Source organism: Carettochelys insculpta, chromosome 1, assembly GCF_033958435.1.
Source record: "Carettochelys insculpta isolate YL-2023 chromosome 1, ASM3395843v1, whole genome shotgun sequence".
Lineage (NCBI taxonomy): Eukaryota > Metazoa > Chordata > Testudines > Carettochelyidae > Carettochelys > Carettochelys insculpta.
In genome coordinates, this window is record NC_134137.1 from 306,991,433 (window position 1) to 307,011,148 (window position 19,716).

Below are 19,716 nucleotides of genomic sequence, written 5' to 3' on the forward strand. Positions count from 1 at the left end.
ACCAAGAGTGTTCTGTGATACACAGACAACGTGCTATGCTGAAGTTGTAGCAACAGCTATTAGAAAGAAGCTCTCTTTCATCTCTTTGAAGAGAGCCTTTTACATCAGAGAGGTGGCTCATGGAGAAAATCTCCAGCTGCACATTTAACTGGATACACTTGTCAGCATTCCAGCAACTCCTGTATTCCCCTCTGTGCTTCAGCAGGGGCACCTGCTCCTAGGCTTCTGGCTTCCAGATCATTGGCTTTCTTGGGCAGAGACCCGTATCTCTCTCCCTCCAGACACGTGTATTTCCAGGTGTAATGGTCTTTGCTTGTGGGGAGTACTGCCTGGTGGCCTGAGGCTTAGGTACTTGAACCTGCCAAGAGAGTTTTGGTAGGGCAGCCCAAGTCCTCCCACTGCACCAGGCTTTGGCCCAGGGAGCTGTGGTGGCAACAAATGGGTCTGATGCGAGTGCTTAATTTATGGCAGGGCTTGCCAGCACTCAGACCCGGCACCTGAAATCTTGGCAATTCATAGCACCAACACATCAGTCTTGCTGCATTAGATATGAAAATACAATAATTGCCTGAGTCCCAACACCAATTGATTTAGCTCCAGCACCTCTTTTACTTCCAATTTAACACTGTCTTTGTCCCATATGGAGTTCATGTGTAATATCTGCCAAGACAAAACTGTGGATCTTCAACACAGGTGTGAAGAGTGCGCTCTTGTATGGATGTGAGGCATGGAGTACTGAACAGTCTTCCATGTTGAATAGTAAAAGAGAGAAAGCCGTGCTAGTCTATATACTATCAAAACAAAAAAGCAGTCAAGTAGCACTTTAAAGACTAGCAAAATAATTTATTAGGTGGTGAGCTTTCATGAGATGGGCCCACTTCTTCAGACCAGGACCAGACCAGAACAGACTCAATATTTAAGGCACAGAGAACCAAAAATAGTAATCAAGGTGGACAAATCAGAAAAAAATTACCAAGGTGAGCAAATCAGAGAGCAGAGGGGCGGGGGAGGGGGGAGAGTCAAGAATTAGATTAAGCCAATTATGCAAACGAGCCCCTATAATGACCCAGAAAATTCCCATCCCGGTTCAAACCATGTGTTAATGTGTTGAATTTGAATATAAAAGATTGTTCAGCAGCCTCTCTTTCAAGAGCGTTGTGAAAATTCCTCTTCAGTAAGATGCAAACTTTTAAGTCATTAACAGAATGGCTCACTCCATTAAAATGCTGGCTGACAGGTTTGTGGATCAGGAGTGTTTTTATCTCTGTTTTGTGCCCATTAACTCTTTGTCTAAGAGAGTTTGAAGTCTATCCAATATACAAAGCATCTAGGCATTGTTGGCACATGGTGGCATATATGACGTTAGTTGAGGAACATGACAACATGCCCATGATTCTGTGAATAACCTGGTTAGGTCCAGTGATGGTATCTCCAGAACAGATATGTGGACAAAGCTGGCAGCGGGCTTTGTTGCAGGAAAAGTTCCAGGACTGGTGTTCCTGCGGTATAGACTGTGGTTGTGGGTGAGAATCCTCATGAGATTGGGAGGTTGTCTGTAGGAGATAACAGGCCTGTCACCTAGGGCCTTCTGGAACGTGGCATCCTGATTAAGGATAGGTTGTAGGTGCATTGCAGTGGTTTGAGTTGGGGGCTGTAGGTAATGACCAGTGGTGTTCTGTTCTTGGTTTTTTTGGGCCTATCTTGGAGTAGCTGGTCTCTGGTGATTCGTCTGGCCCTGTCAATTTCTTTTTTTATTTCTCCTGGTGGGTAATTCAGGTTTATGAATATATATTATTCATATGAAACACTGGGCTGCAGACTGCTAATTCACCAGCACACTTTGCCTTGATAGAGGTGAGGTAGTGAGGGGACAGGCCTCCCCCTGAGACTAATGGGGAGGGACAGTTACAGCATCCTACAATTTGAGATGTAGGCTGGCAGCAAAGTTGCTGTTGATTTCTTTCTCCAGACTCAGAAATTCCAGAGGTATAAATCTGAAGTCTTTCTATTGTGTCTTTGACCTTAACCCTGAAATCTGAGTCAATGAAGCCAATGTCAGAACAGTTATCAACTATGCTGATAATATCAAAGGATGTGTTTTTTACAAGTTGAAGTGAGCACCTCAAAGATCTTGGTTTCCAAGCTAGAACTATACTTCCTTTTAGCAATTTCTTAAAAGTTAATCTGCCTTTGATATGATACGAATCTATGGCTGTGTCTATGCTACAAAAATAACTTTGAAGTTGCTTACTTCAAAGTACAACTTCAAAGTAAGCAACTTCAAAGTAGAGCGTCTACACACACCCTACTTGGAAGTTAAACTTCAAAGTAGGGCACTACTCCATTCCCGGGAATGGAGAAGGACTTTGAAGTTGGGCTCCTTATTTCAAAGTTAACTTCAAAGTAAGGGAAAATGTGTGTAGACTCTCCGCTGGCTACTTCAAAGTAGTGCCTAACTTCCATGTTAACTTCAAAGTTAATTCCTAGTGTAGACACGGCCTTAAGGATTCAAACAGAAACCAGGCTGATAAGGGGTTCTTGCTCAGAGTCCTTTCTTGCATTCATCCTTGGTGCAAAATAAAATTCTGGTGAATTTCCACTTTTCGGTTTGTCTTTGCATTTTTGTTTTGAGGTGGTCAGATTGTATTGGACGGTGGCCACACCCCCTAGCTACATTACGGTTATTGCAGCTATTGTTGTCGCTAGTCCCCTGGTTGCCACAGATGAGAAAGCAACAGTAGTAGCCTGTGTCAAGCAAGAAGAAAAATTGTTTCATTTCCCGTAAGCTATAGATCTACACATCTTGGGAAAAGGGAAACACCGTTGGGTTGTTTTCATATGGAAACAATGAAATTTAAAAACCTAGTTGAAGAAGCAGTAATATAACAATTCTCTGTGATATGTGATATGTGCTGCCTGAACCTGCAGGGAAACTGTATTTTATTTTGCAGGCTTTCAGAATAATTCTTCTTGCAGGGCTGTAACACCAGGGCTCTTTTTGTGCCAACACTTGCTGGTACTGAGTACCGGCACCTCATCAGTCCCAGCTGCAAGATTAGCTAGGGCTCAGGGGTGAGTGGGGAGCTTCCTGAGTACTGGCTCCTCTTTGCTTTACAAACAAAGCACTAAACAAGAAGAAGTCCTTTGGCCCCTTATAGACTAATAGATATTTTGGAGCATAAGCTCCAAAGGCAAAGACCGGTTTTGTCAGCACTGTGTAACACAGTCAAGTGACCGTGCATCTGACGAAGCAGGTCTTTGCACACGAAAGCTTATGCTCCAAAATACCTGTTAGCCTATAAGATGCCACAGGACTTACTGTTAATTTTGAAGATACAGACTAACATGGTTACCTCTCTGATACTTGTATACCATGTGTGAAACCATCACACAGTCATTTGACCCTGTGCCTGATCTTTCCTTTTCCACACACTGTAAATTAGCCTATTATCATGTCTGCACTATTTCTTACACGTATTGCTCTTCCACACCCACTTCTGCTGAAATCCTCTTTAATACCTTCCTGTCCTCTCCCTTTGTCATGTACTGAAGAATCATAAGACACTGAGATGGAATTTCTTAGTGACAGGATCCAGCCCAGCACCTATCAAAATCAATGAGAGTTTTGCCATAGGATGATCAATTGGTTCATTAACATTTCTTAAACAAGCGAAAAGGACATAATAAACAGTGAGCTGTCCAGAACAGCAGTTACCCACATTGAAAGCTTCTCCCCACATGCCTCAGCTGTCCTACTGCCCAACTCTGTCTTCAGAGGAGATAACTGCCAGCACCACATTATCACTTTGTACTGTTTGCAGGCACTTCTAGCCATGAGGAGCACAGTTAACACCCATCCTAACTTATGTGCATACATGACAGTATAATTAAGCCTTTAATTAAAATACATTGCACATAGCACAATCTAACAACTCCTTTCTCTATGGCTCACCAATGTCCAAATATTGCCTGTATTTTAAAACCATTTTAACAGTGTCACTCAGAGGCCCAGATCAGGCTCAGAGCCCTATGAACATGGTTTAGGGCTCTTAGTGCTACAGAAATACAAATAATCACAGACCAGGCACCTCACCATGCTAGGCGCTGTATGAACACAGAACAGAAAGGTCTGTGCTTTTGTGTTGTAAAAACACGTAGTAAGAGAAAGTCTATGCCCCAAAGAGCCCCCAGTCTAACTTAATAAAGAAAAGAAGTTGCTGGGATGGGAATGAGAAGGGACAGATGTCCAGACAGAACAAAGCAGCAGAAATTTAGCACTTTAAAGACTAACAAAATTATTTATTTGGTGATGAGCTTTCATGGGACAGACCCACTTCTTCAGATCAGTTTCATTTTCAATACAGACTGACATTTATAAGTGCAGAGGACCAAAAAGAAAAAAATTGCAATAAAAACTGCCAAATCAAATAGGATAGAAGAAAGGGAGTGAGGGGTGGGGGGATGTTAATCGTCCTGTCTTAGATAATTACCAGCATCAAAGAAAGGGAAGCTGTCTTTGTAATGTGTGAGGTAGTTGATGCCTCTGTTCAGATGTCCAGACAGAATTAGCATGTTAAAGTGTTTGCTTTTTAAATAGGTACAAACAAAGTAGCTGGTGATCTCAGAATCCCTGCTGGCAATCTACAGAACCATTTTCATCTGGCAATTTACCGACACAGTGCATCTCCTGGTAAACTGGGTTCAAGGAAGGATTTGAAGGAAGCAAAAGTAAGAGATTTATGGATTAGGCTGGGGACAGTGTTCCATGTATGAGAGGCAGCACCCAAAAGAGTGCAAAGATCTGTGGGAGGAGTGCCAGCAGAATCTACCACATGAGGAGTGAAGCTGCACATTTTTTCAGACATCAGAAGAGGCATATCCTCAAACAACTCCATTGGCTCCACTTGCATTTTAGGAACCAGTTCAAAATTGCCCCTTTAAAAAAAAACCAGAAACTTTCTGAGATTTGTTACAGCCATCTTTACAGACCTTGCCTACCTTTAATCCCTTCCCCTGACCCTCCCTTGTTTAGCACTCGCCCTTCTTTCCTCCGTACAATCTTGCAACTGAGAGCGAAAGCTTTTTTTTGCTCCTGTCATCAGGAGCATCTTGCTTCTTCCTCACCACTTCTCAGTTATCAGTTGTCTACAGTTTTCACCTCAAGGCAGTTTTTCTTCTGTGCCTATACTTCCTTCTGCTGTTTTATTTCAGCTTTGTAGCTGTACCATTTATCTCTGTGAAGTGTTTTGAGATACCCTTTGTAGAATGCTATACTTACACAATACTTTTTGTCTTTTGCTTTGCACTAATCCCTTCCAAATCAAATCCAGAGAAACTCCCCCCATTTTAACTCAGTTATACAGTCACCAGTGTAAGTGAGCTCAGATTCAAGCCCACTGGTATTCACAGTATTGAGATATATCAGAAGCAGTAGTTTGTCCCAGATTCTGCCATAATTACTCATGGAAGGCATTACTTTATTTGGCAAGTAATCCACTGAAATCAAGGTGGCAGAATCCCACCCTCCGCCCGGCTATTGCTCAAATTTCTTAACCTGCAGAACACAGTGAACTTGAAGGTGATCTTACTTTCCTGGGTATAACTCACCTGAAGTCAGTGGAATTACCCCAGATTTACCACTGTGTGACAGAGCAGAATCAGGTGAGAAAGATATATTGAGGGCTTCCATGTCACTTTACAGAGCTCAAATTCAGAGCAGTCATATTTGTCAAGTGTCTGTTCACTTCTGCGGTTACTCTGCTGATAAGTAACATCCTCTGAGTGACTTACTACATCAGATGTGCATAATGTGTAGGTTTAGCATTATGCAGTTATAGAGCTGGGTCATTAATTTGAACCAAGCTCTTATCAACAGGGCCACCTCCTACCTGCAAGCAGGTTCCTGGAAACAATAGAGAAAGCAATGTGGGATGGAGGAAGAGCATAAAGTAATGGGTATGGTCTTGGTGTAAATGGCGACCAAAATCCCTAAACATGGTCGACCTTCCAGAAAGGACAGTGTTCTTATACAGAGGACATTAATAGGACAATTCTGAATAACTTCATCTACCACTTCTGATATGGTCTGCGTGAAGTCCAGATTAGCAAACTCAGGGTAAAAGACTATCTCTGACTCAAGAATCTCTCATAGCCAACATCAGTGATGAATTCTTTCTTTGAGATTGCATTGATTCTAGTGTACTGTTTAATCCATTTTGTACCATCTGTGTCATACTAAATTAGGACAGACATAACTGAAGTGCTCCTTCACGGCTTTAGCTGTTTCCAAGGATTGCTCAGGAGGAATTCCTACTTCTTACTCTCTCAGCAGTTGCTGAATGAAGTATGTTATATCTTGTCCTACAATTGGAATATGTTTGATACAGCTTCCAATCACATAGCCTTCAGCAACAGGAATGACATGAGTAACACCATTTCCACTGTCTATAATTGTGCCAGTCAATGTTCATTCACCTAACTGTCTTGATGTCCAAGATGCAGCTAAGGCAAGAACAGCCTGAACACAAATGTACAGCCCTGGAACATTGAAGGACTCAAACATTATCTCAGCAGTATATTCTCTATTTTCTGGAGTATTTAGTGGAGGTTCAGTCAAAAGAAAGTAATGCTCTTCTGGTCCTGCTCTTAAGATATTTAAAGATAACTTGCTCCATAAACCTCTCCATCAAGTCCCAGTCTTCAACTATACCATGGCAGATAGGCCACTTTATTGCATATGTTGATTTTTCTATTGCTTCATCCCCAGTAAATGAGTCTAAATCATCCACACCTTTCATAACTTTCCTTTGTGCTTGGTCAACACCTTTTGCAGACTCCTTGATTGCAATACATGGAGGAATGATGAACTGTGGTTCTGTATTTCCAGCATATCCCAGTTCTGTATACCCGGTGCTGCAGTCTACCACGCAAGCCAGGAGCCGCCCCACCATCCTCCTCGCTCGAGCCGGAGCTGGCCAGGGAAAGGTGCGAGACCTCCTGGACTCTGCCTTTTGCCGCTCTCCCCTACCGGGCAGCGACCACGACCACTTCCACAACCCAGCCAGTCCCTCCCTTGTCACCTCGGTGGGAAGAGGTGGACCAGGGACAGGGCCTTGAGGACCCAGGAGAGAGTGATTAGAAGGGTGGCAACCCAGTGTGGGACAGACTTACTGGTAAATGTGGAACACTGGCAGAAGAACAGTTTCAATTTTTTCTGACACTACTGTGACAAAGCATTTGAGTTCTAGACTTGCTTTCCCAGTCCTCATACATCTGATGAAGAGGGTCTTTGCCCATGAAAGCTTATGTTCCAAGATATCTGCCAGTCTATAAGATACCACAGGACTCCTGTTGTTTCCCAGTTAAGTGTTAGATAATTGAGTTCCTGTGTGGCTGGTTGCCCTTTAGGATTTGGAGGAGGGGAGGACTTGTTGATTTGTTCTTTTTTATTTTTGGGGAAAATTTCTAAACATTCTGAATGGTTACCAAGATTTAATAACTTTATTTTACTTGCACTAGGGGCATGTAACTCTCCAAATATTTACAAGGCATATATTTAACATGTCATTTATACTAGAAGGCACTAAGGAGAATTATAAAAGGATGTTATTGTTGAATTCAACTAAGAAAAGCCTCCAAGAGTCCAGACAATTAAGTCTGTTCTATATTCCCCTGAAGTCTTAAACCAATTCTACTGAATTAAAATGGATGCATTTGAAAGCTCCTCGGCCAAACAAAATGATTCTTAAGCAAGCAATAAACCTGGCCTGCCAAACACACATCTCTTTAAAAGTGACCCAAACAGATACTAAAAGTACCAGTGAGAACGGAGGAAACTTAAATATACAGAACTAGGTATTGACAATACACATATGTGATGGGATTTTTCCCTACAACTGTGACAGGCTGGAGGCCATGTAATGATAACATGCCCTTGCAAGGGTGGGTGGAATCCTAATTCGGCCCTGCAAAACAGAATAAAGGTTTCACCAGAACTGTAGAAAGCTTTCATTGCCACCTAAATTGATGGAAAAAACACTGTGGAATCAAATTAAATATGACATCTGACTATTACAAAATCACCCCAGAGTTAATTAGATGACACTGAACAGAGAAATGTGTTTTATGTTCTGTTTTCAGTAATTATTTGCCCCAGGATAAGTGTACTTCACTCTACTTTCCAAGGAGGTTCAAAGAGCTCTCTCAAAATGGCAACAGATATAACTGCCTCTTATCAGCTGCACCATCTGGTAAGAAAATTTGACCAATAGCTTGGTAATGTTCTTTCCGACCTCTGTGATGTTTGCAGTGGGGAATATATTTGTGTACAGACTAACTCAGCTACCTCTCTGACACTATCCCCACCCTTGCTCTGGCTTATTTATACCTGGCCCTGCAGATTTCCAAGACCAGCATCTGATGAAGTGAGTCTGTGCTCACAAAAGCTCATGCTCAAAACTTTTCTGTTAGTCTATAAGGTGCCAGAGGACCCTTCCTTGCTGTTACAGATCCAGACTAACACGGCTACCCCTCCGATCTCTGACACTTGTATCCAACTTATACATTCCCATTTGGTTCTATGAACTGCCTCTATCCTTACATCCTATTACTGTCTTCTGTGCTTCTTGTGTTAAATAAACAGAGGAGTGGTGCCAGCAAACCTATCTATGAATAAGCTAATCATTAAAGACTATCAGCTTCTGAACAGCTCTTATCTGAGAAGAACAAAGGAGTGAATGCCTTCCCCAAGGGCCTAGGCTGTCGATATTTGCAACCGGTTGACATAGCTTTTGTCATTCACGGGTACTTAAAAATCCCCACCCTCTCCCAACAACTAAAGTTTTGCCAGGGCAAGTGCAAAGGCTGTTTTGTCCATGGGAACACTCTGCTGCAGGCAAAGTGAAAGCCACCTGTGGGGGCTAGGACTATTTTGTGCACAAAAGTGAAACCAAATAGCCTTCACATGCACTGCATTTTAGCCTTGTTGCTGAAAGCAACATACTGCTAAATAACACCAGTTTTCTCCAGCATCTTCATAGGAGGCTATCATGCAAAGGAGTGGAATTGTAAGGCCTGGGACATACACAGACTTGCCTACCAGTCAAACCTGCTGACAGCTATTCTGGACCCCAGGGAGAACAGCCAGTAGCCCCCCCACCAGCCACACTTGCACAAATGCAGCCCACCTGACATTTGGGCACTGCTGAATCTGATTAGGCTGCGCTGCCAGCTCTCCAGAATGGCCAAGGCTTCCATATGCCTACTGTCTAATCATGCAAGCCCAAAGACCCTTGAACAACCCCTTGGCATGCCCCTCTCAAATGCCATGACCCTTTCCTACCCCTTTTGAGGTCCTGTCCACTACTCACATCATTCACCCTTCCTCTGTCCCTTGTTGTTCCCCCAGCTCTCACCAGGCTTGGTGGGGGTTGTACTGCAGGAAGAGATACAGGCTCTGAAAGGGAGCTTGGGTGCAGGAGAGGATGCAGGCTCTGGGTAGGGGTATAGGGTTGGCAATTTGGGCACTGGGAGGAAGTTTGGGTGTGAGCTCGTGGCTGAGGCAGGGGGTGGGGAAGGGGCAGAGCCATCCCATCCATAGGATGAGTTAGGGCAGCAGCCCCTTGCCCTGTGCAGCAGGATTACCTGGGGCAGGGTGTGGGCAGCAGGAGGGGATTGCCTGTGGGGACAATCCCCCAGACAACATGGCAAGAGTGGCAGCATGCTCTGCTCCAAGGAAAATGAGGCAGGGACAGCATAGAGAAGTTTTATTTAGATCCATACATTACTGGTATGTAAAGAATGATTGGCTTGGGAACCTTTCGCAAAGTTTGTGTATTTTGTGCTTCAGCTGTCATGTCCATAGAGAGGTCAACAGTAAATCAAAATGCTCCCCTGGCTGTTGGGGTGTTGCCTAAGTAGCTGAGGCATTGGCTGGGGGTCAGTACTATTCATGGAAGACCTAGGGCAGCTAGGTTGTAGGACCTCAGTTTCAGACAAGTGTGCAGAATAAGTGAGCCTAAAGAAAGAAATGGTGACTGGAACCTACTGAGAGCCAGGAGAGCTTAACAGCATGAGTCTAGTGTGTGGTATCCAAAAACAGCAACCTGGTGAGGTTTCAGAATGACAATGCTGTCTTATCTATGCTTTGCGGAAGTCTTACAGATGACAGTTAGCAATTTAGACAGAGATTTGAAGGCCAGAAGGGACCACTGTGATCATTGAGATTGCCCTCCTGTGAGGTACAGGCCATAGAACTTTCCCAAAATAACTCCTAAAGCCCCTCTTTTAGAACACATCTAAACTTGATTTAAAAATGTTCAGTGATGGACAACCTACCCCACCTCTTGATAAATTGCTCAGGCTGCTGAAGATGTATGGAAAGGTTATTTCCAGTTGTGACAAAACTTTTCAGTGCTGGTAAGTCCCATGCTTTTTGGCAGACTGCTTGCTTCAGAATATCATGGCAGCCCTCAGTTTCAGTACTCTAAGGCACCAGCTTGCTGTTTGTTGAGCTACTCTCAAATTGGTCATCCTACAGAAAAGTGAATAAACCAAATTCCATAGTTTTTGTTGCCCCCTACACAGTCTAAGGCAGGACAACCCCTCTAGCAAAGCTAATCCTGCTCCTAGGCTATAGTAGGGAGAGGCTGTGAGCTTCAGTCCACCCCCTTTTCCAGGTTTCAGCCTGGAGAGACAATGAAAACACTTGCCTACAAAGGCCTCAAGTAATGACTATATGACAGCTACATGCCTCAAGACCACTTCCCCACAGCTCTCCCCCTTTAAGCTAGTTCAACCTGGATCTTTCACCACACCTTCTTTCCTCAGCTCCTTGTATGCACTGAGCTATCAAAAAGAAGAGCCCTTTTAACTAGTCTCAACTGGTTCTCAATTGGCCCCATGTGTTCTGATTAGTCTCACTCTTGCCACTGGAAACCTAATTCATCCCAGTTGCTTTAATTGGCTTGATTGCCCTTGATTGATTCTGGCAAGTTCCTGCCAGTTCTAGATTACCTCTGTAATTTTACCCTGCATACAGGGACATATTTAATTGGGGCCAATATATTTCCCTGTACTATTCTCCTGTAGCCCTGTGGACAGACTCTTAATGCAGTCTAAATATCTCTATCTTCAACTTATAGCTAGTGTATTATGTTATACTTTTCTCTACTAGACTGAGAAGTCCATTATTAAGTATCTGTCCTTCACATAAGTACAGAAGGATTGTGATCAAGCTGCCACTTAACCTTCTCTTTGTTAAACTAAAGAAACTGAACACTTTGAGTTTGACACAGTATGGCAAACTTTTTAATTATTTTTGTTGTTTTTTCTCTGGACTATCTTAAAAATGTCAGCATTTTTCTTGAAGACCTCAAAACTGGATGCAGTATGCTAGACACACTCACACCTGAGACAACTGAATGACAAAAGTGACCCTTTGGGAACTGTGTCCTGAGCTTGCCCCAGCCCTGAGATATGAGAAAACTCACAAGAGCTGCTCTGTCAATGGAGATGCACATAGCAATTGCGTAAAAGTTAGTGATTCCAGGCTGCTACGGGAGTTTGGAAGATAAGCATTAGGTTGCATGAATGTAAATGCATGCAGGGCCATTACTCACATCCTTATAACTGCATTTGCTCCAACCCCTCTGACAGAGACAAACACCTACAGGATCTCTACCATGCATTCTTGAAACTGCAGTACCCACCTGAGGAAGTGAAGAAACAGATCAACAGAGCCAGATGTGTGCCACGAAGCCTCTTACTACACGACAAGCCCAAGAGAGAAACCAACAGAACACCACTAGCTATCACCTACAGTCCTCAGCTAAAACCTCTACAGCGCATCATCAGGGATTTACAACCCATCCTGGACAATGATCCCCCACTTTCACAGGCCTTGGGAGGCAGACCAGTCCTTGCCCACAGACAACCTGCCAACCTGAAGCAAATCCTAACCAGCAACTATACACCGCACCCCAGTCACTCTAACTCAGGGACCCATCCATGCAACAAACCTCACTGCCAGCTCTGCCCACATAGCTACACCAGCAACACCATTACAGGACCTAACCACATCAGCCACACTATCGTGGGTTCATTCAGCTGCACATCTACCAATGTAATTTATGCCATCATGTGCCAGCAATGCCCCTCTGCTATATACATCAGACAAACTGGACAGTCTCTACATAAAAGAATAAATGCACACAAATCAGATGTCAGAAATGGCAATATACAAAAACCCGTAGGAGAGCACTTCAATCTCCCAGGCCACCCAGTAGCAGACTTAAAAGTAGCTATCCTATAGCAAAGAAATTTCCGGACCAGACTCCAAAGAGAAATTTCTGAGCTACAATTCATCTGCAAATTCGACGCCCACAGCTCAGGCTTAAACAAAGACTGCGAATGGCTGGCTAAAACAGAAGCAGCTTCCCCTCCCTTGGTGTTCACACCTCCAGATCAACTGCTGGTAGTAAGCCTCACCCTTGCTGACTGAGCTAACCTTGTTATCCCCACTCTTGCTCTGGCTTATTTATACCTGGCCCTGCAGATTTCCAAGACCAGCACCTGATGAAGTGAGTCTTTGCTCACAAAAGCTCATGCTCAAAACTTTTCTGTTGGTCTATAAGGTGCCACAGGACCCTTCGTTGCTGTTACAGATCCAGACTAACACGGCTACCCCTCTGATACTACTCACATCTTGTTACAAAGGACTGTGCATGAAATAGTGGTTGGCTTTGTAGAAATGGGTTTCTTTAACTGGAGAGGTGGTAGATGACATGCATATTCCAATTTTGACATCAGATCACCCTGTTATGGAATACAGCAGTAGGAAGGGGTATTCTTCCATGGTGTTGCAGATGCTTGCAGATCACCACCAGTAGTTCCCTGATATCAGTGCACGGTGGTCTAAACAGGTGCATGACACATACCTTTAGGAACACTGGCCTATACAGAAAGCTGCAATCTGGGGCTCTCTTTCCAGACCATAAGGTTATAATAAGGGATGTCAAAATACCCATATGGATTCCAAAAAACCTAATGTATCCTTTAACGCCCTCGCTCATGGAGTCTTACACAGAAAACCTAGATAACAGTAAAAAGTGGCTCCAAAAGAGGCTGAGTAGGTACATGACTGAAATAGACATTTAGCAGATGAAAGGCATGCTGGCACTGCCTTTATGGCAGACTTCATCTCACTGAGCATAGCTGCATGTAGTATAATATTTGTGAAGGAAAAAGAAAAGTTTGATGGAGGTGGATTGCTGAGGCAGAAACCTGGCTGCTGCATTTCAGCAGCCAGATGCAAGAGCTATTAGAGGGGTACAACAGGGTGCAATTTGAATCAGGGAGGCTTTCAAACTTTGAAGCAGAGAGACAGTAATGTATGTTGTTATACTCTGGATTACAATGCTTAATGAACCTGAGTTTTGCAGGGAAGCACTTCAGATTTGTGTTCCAAGATGCAATGTAAACAAATGATTTAACTGTTTTGTTTAGGTGTTCCTGCCATCTGCTGTCAGTGTGCAGGAAACCAATACAGAAATCCTATTTATTAAACTTTGTTTCTATTGCACACAAAGAAACCACACAGCCCACAACACACACAAATGGTGGAGGTGGGAGGGAGAAGAGGCACCGGGGAGAACTGTCTTTCAGAGTTGTGCATTCAGCTACCCTTTGAAAAGGTGCCTGTGACAGGTGGAGTATAGGAAAGTGAGAAATCCGCAACAGCAGAAAGGAATTCATGGCTGGAGTTTGGGGAGGCCAGGGTGAGGAGTTCTGAATGTGCTGAAGGGAAGGCTGTGCATGCTTCTGCTGAGTCTGGAGGGTTATGAAGGACTGTAGCATCATAGCTTGATTCTCCATAACTTTAATCATCTCCATTGCATCACTAGTATAGGCCTCATTTTCTTTTGTGTCCTGCCTACCGATTTTCCTGCACTGCTTGCATTCCTTTTTTTCTGCATCTAAGCATTGCGTCACGTCCTGGGAGCATCTTTCTTTGCTCCGTTTTGGGCATTTATCTGACAGAGATTCTCTGCTTGTGTGAAGAGGGTACCTCTGAAGGCTACATCTGCAGAGAAACAAAGAACACACAGAAGCATGACTGGTAAGTAGCTGCACACTATTGAAAAAGTACAGTAAAACAGACCTCTAGTATGGTGTTTCCCAAATGGCATTCCACAGAACCCCAGGGTTCTGCGAAGTGAAAATAAGGGTTCCACCAAAAAACAATCAGGGGTGAGCAACCTGCTGCTCCAGAGCCACATATGGCTCTAAGGAGGCACGTGTGTCTCCAAGCGCTCCCACCACTGACTCCTCTGGGACCCCCTGCCCTGCCACTGCTGAAACAGAAGAACTAAATTTAATTGGTTTAACAGCCATCAGGGTGGTGGGAGGGATCTGGCTGTTAAACCAACTGAATTTAGTTCCATTATTTTTGCAGCAGCAGGACAAGGAGCCACAGAGAGCCCCTCCCTCACAAAGTAGCTAGTGTATGCACGATGGGGGCAGGGCAAGGGGAGCCAACAGCTATGTAGAAAGGGAGCCAGACAGGTCCTATGGTTCTTGCATCTTCCTCATCTGTCATTGGCTGTGACTGGCCTCTCACATCGCCGTAGGGCAGCAAATGAAATCAGGCCTTTGGGACTAGAGTTGGAGGAGCAGTGGTGGCTAGAATAGGTTCGTCTGGTAAGAGAAGGAGCTAACTCAAGCAGAGTTCACTCAGGCAGTGTTAGGCTGGGGACCTCTCTGGGTAGATGAGTTAGTCCAGGGGGCCAGTTTGGGGATAAGAAGGGTTAATCCTGGGGGGAGGGTTGAGGCTGAAAGGGGTTAATCCATATATAAGATTGATTAGGGGTTCCACAAAATTCTCTCACATTTAAAAGGGTTCCATGGCCAATTAAAATTGGGAAACACTGCTCTAGTCACTTTCTCACTGACCCTCGAAAGCACATATACCAGTAAACACCCCAAGCATGGTGAGTTTACCACAATATGAGAGGCACGATACACGAGGAGTAAAGCAATATGAGAAGGTCATATTGCAAGTCAACCAAGGACAATATTCTAATTTTTTCCCACCACTTTCCCTTGGCAGGGGTCTTTGTACCAAATCTATCACTCTTGAGGGTAAGTAGGGAAGCAGGTGCATGTGCTCTTACATGGCTCTGTCCTGGTCCCTAAGCTGGTCGCGTGTCCCCTGCTCTTGTTGCTACACAAATGATTGCTGAATGGCACAGGAAAGTTTCCTTCAATGGGGGAAGGAACAAAACATTCTGCCAAGGAACCTTCCAAGAGGACTGTCGTGTATCTCCAGGAAAGTTTCCTAGAGATCTCTCTGGAGGGGTCCCATGAAATCTTAGTGTGCACCAACACCATTCCATCATACTGCTTCCCTGCACAGGGAAATGACCAGCATGCAAAAAACCAGCTAGCTCTACATATTTCCATGCCCTCAACTCAACGCTTCACAAAGCAAAACCACTGTCAGAGAAATGACTCCAAGAGATCCACCCAACCTCTTATTAGGCTCTCGCCATCTATTCGAGTATTCAAGGGAGGAGTTCACATACTGTTATAATAAAACCGTACTTTATTGACTGCGGGGTAGGGAAGGTAAAAAGGACAGGGAGGAGATGGAATAACAAGGCCTGGAAACTGATGAACTCACACAAACAGCCAATGTCCACAACTGAGGAGGTGGAACAGATGCTGTTAGTCTTCTACCTTATCTTGCTGCAGGGAAAGCCAGCTTCAGGGTTTCTGTCCAGATGATGATCAGGAACAACTGAACAGCAACAGGAGTTCAGTCTGGATCCTAACTAGGTACCCATCCTAACCCCTTTGCCTCATCATAGGTGTGTGTCAGCCCTATCTAGTTAAGGTGATCCATGTCTGCAGGTTTTCTTCCCTAAAGCAGTAAACTGTCACTTCAAGCCAGTGACTTGTCTGCTGACAAATCGTGTCACTCAGGGGAGCAGCACTCACTGCACCCTCTGAGTGGACAGATGAAAGAGAGAGGAAAAAGCACCAAGTGCTCTCTGTTTATGAACGCTGGTTTCCTAGCAATGTTTTCCCATTCTCTGTCTTCCCACCTTTTCTCTGGACAAGGAGGAAGTGTGTTCAGAATTGAAGTTATCCTGTTAAAACAAAAGATGGTGAACCCATACCCAAATAACTTAGCAGTTTGAACACTTGACAAATAAAGGATTTCACATTAACACCACTTACTGCTTCTTGCTCATTGGAGTGCAACTGCTGAGACTAGTTAAATATCTCTTGAGTAGAGAACAGGTCCTGAGTGGATGCACTACCAGGCAACCCATGGTTATTTGTCTGCACATCTTCAGTGACTTCTTTCTCCACTTTCCAAATGTTCCAACCCCACTGAGGTATCCACAAGACTGTGGGCCCTGAGGGTGTAGTTGCTGCCAAGGATGCTGCCAAGGATGGAGTTTTCTTATGAAAACAGAAAGTCACAGCACAGCCTCCCCTGCTGCTTTCCGGTATATGTGTCTTAGCTCTGCACTGCAGCATGATGCTGATCATAGTCCTTTTCACAAAAGCTTCAAGAAATGTGCTGGTAGTTGTTGAAATTCTTATCGCTGCATAGCCTCCTCAACCCAAATACTGGCCAGATCCAGCAACTCCCTCATTAGTCCAAGTTGGAAAACGTTTATCACATGGAGCCACCATGGTCAGCCGGGAACATGCAATGTGGGCTCTACACACTGAGCAAACAAGAAGTGGACTTGCAGAAATTTTCAGGGCTTTAAAGGAGAGAGGGAGGGTGGACAGTTGCTTAGCCAGCTGTGGAGCAGTGGAGTTAGAACCGCTGACCAGAATAATCAGTGATAAAAATCAAGCAAATTGTCTAAAAAAAAGTCACAAAATGTCTAAAAATATTGTCACAAAAATGTCAAGCTGGTTTTATTTTGTTGCCAAAACAGAGGAGTTTTGTTGCTGAAGGTGGCACTGCACGTGTGTATACCTCCCCTGCTTTGTCACTGTTAGAATAAAGTCTGGATACTGTATACTGAAACAACAAAGGTTTATTACAACCAGCTGGTGGAGTGATTCTGAACTTGGTTGAGTTTCAGAATGCACTGACAGGCACCAAGTTATAATGGGTTATATAGAGAGCTGATAGTCAGAGGAAAGAATAGAAGCAGACAATAAGGAAATGAGCAATCAATGATCAATCCATATGAATTAACAACAATCTGGGAGTTACAAAGAGTTCCCATGGGCAGTTTACAGAATATTTTATCTATAAACAACAAGTCCTTTGAAGAGTGCAGTCCTCAACACCAGTGTATAAAGTGGTGATATCTCGTCTGTAATACAGTGATCTGTAAAGCAGTGATGTGTCTTCTGGCAACCTGATGTCATCTTCGCAGGGACATGATCATTTGTGTTATCTCCACAGAATCAAAGCAAGTGGGCAATGCAGAATCAAAGCAGAAGTTAGTGAAAGAATCATGTCAGTCACCCTTAACTATAGTCCAGTTCCCCTCCCCGCAGGGTCCCTTCCTGGAATGTGGCTCCCTAGGGACTTATTTACATCAAATGGGACACCCTTCACAGATGGCTGGGGTGGGGGGCTTACCAGACTCCATTTTGGAACAGTGATTCTTAGCAAATATCATGGCCTACTTCAGAATGTTATCCTATAATCACCAAGAGCGGCCTTTTAGCAAGAAAACACTGAAGTGTATACAAGGAATAGGCTCCAAAGCTGGTCTCTTACCAATGTAAGTCATTCCAATAAAAGGTCTTACCTCACATGCCTTGTCTTCTAAAGGATTATGGCTCAACTAGAAGGCTGGGGAGGCTGTACAGAAGCAGCTGTGAATATTCCATTTCCAACAAGCAGTAGTAATGTCAGTGCGAGACAGTCTTCCACCAACATAGCACTGTGCACACTACGACTTGTTGCCATAATTTATGTTGCTCACAGGGATGGAAAATTCAAATCTCCTCAGAGACATTAAATTTTGCCAACATAAGTCATGGCAGTGTAGGTATAGCCTAAATCATTAATGACTGTGGTGGTCCAAGAACTGGTTCCTGCAGAATCCCTCTAGAACAGTGATTCTCAGCTAAGGGTATGCATACTGCTGGAGGTACACAAAGGTCCTCCAGGAGTTGCATCAACTCGCCTACATATTTGCCACATTTTACAACAAGCTACATAAAAAACACTAGCAAAGTCAGTACAAACTAAATTTTTCATACAAAGACTTATTGATATTGCTTAATACACTATAAACTGAAGTGTAAGTACAATATTTGTATTACAATTGATTTTATAATGTGAAAAAGGAGAAAATAAGCAGTGATGTGCTATAATACATTTGCATTTTAGGTCTGTGTGCAAGCAAGCAGTTTTGGAATGAAATGAAACTTGCAGTTTTTAAGACAAATCAACCTCCTGAAAGGAGCACAGTAGTCTGAAAGTTGGGTACCGCGGCTATAGAAACCCACTGTTTAAAGATGGTTCCCCATTTACAGTTTCATTCTGATGCCTGTCAGCTAGCCGTGTTTTAATCCCCTTAATCTGTGTCACATTACTTTTATAATCTTCTAGGGTTTAATCAAAATGTCATGAGGTAACAAGTCAAATACCTTACAGAAATGTAACTATATTACCTCACCATTACCTTTATCAAGTACAATTGTGATCTCATAAAATATATATATATATAGTTAATATAATATAATATATATATGATTATATATATGATTAGTATTTCAAAGTTTATTTTGTTGATTGGCATTTATTATATCATGCTCCTTTAACTCTCAATTTATAGGGTCCCAGAATTAATGTCATACTGACAGGCCTATAATGATCTGGCTTGCCCCATTTGCCCTTTGTAAATAATTGCACAATAGCTTGTTTCCCTGTCTTCTGGAACTTCCCCAGGATTCCAAGATTTATTGCAAATCAACACTAATGGTTCAGTGAGATTCACAATCAGCTATGTAAAAACTCTTAGATGAAATTTATCCAGATACATTGATTTTAAAATAGCTAAATTAAGTAGCTGCTGTTTAACATCTTTCTGAGATACTGGTGGAATGGAAAAAGTGCTGGCATAAGCATAAGGCTACAGCATCTCTTTTTTCCAGATAAAATAGAAATATTTATTGAACACTTCTGCCTTTTCTACATTTGTATTGATTATTCTACCATTTCCATCTAATAATCGACTACTATCCTTGTCAGGATTTCTTTTGTGCCTAATATATTAAAAAGAAACTTTTTCATATTTTCCCTATCTGCTGGGCACAAATTTCTCCTTTTGACCCTTTGTCAATTTTCCATTATTCCTAACTTTTGATTCATAGCAAGCACCATCAGTGTCCTCTTTCTTCCATTTCTTTTTTTAAATACATAATTACTTTTATAGCTGCCTTCACTTCCGCTCTAAAACAGATTTTTTTTTTTTAAAAAAAAAGGCCTTTGAGTTAATTGTGGGGTTGTGGCTGTTTGGAGATTTAGTAAAATGTTCTTAAACAATTCACATTTCTCTGAGTAAATCCTTCTTCCTAGCTAATTTGTCTCTTCATTGTCTGCAGCCTGGTGAAGCAGCCTGACTAAATCAGTGGACCACTGGGTCCAGTGTTCTATCTTTGACAACTCCACCTCATTCGGAGATGCATTTGGTACAGGCAAGAAACCCCACAATGAAGCATTCTGAA

At 43.2% G+C, this 19,716-nt stretch overlaps 1 pseudogene; it reads right to left on the reverse strand.

Annotated features, from left to right (window-relative positions):
- Positions 1 to 5,831: 5,831 nt before the first annotated feature.
- On the reverse strand, positions 5,832 to 6,950 carry LOC142018215 (actin-related protein 3 pseudogene; annotated as a pseudogene).
- Between the last annotated feature and the right edge of the window lie 12,766 nt (positions 6,951 to 19,716).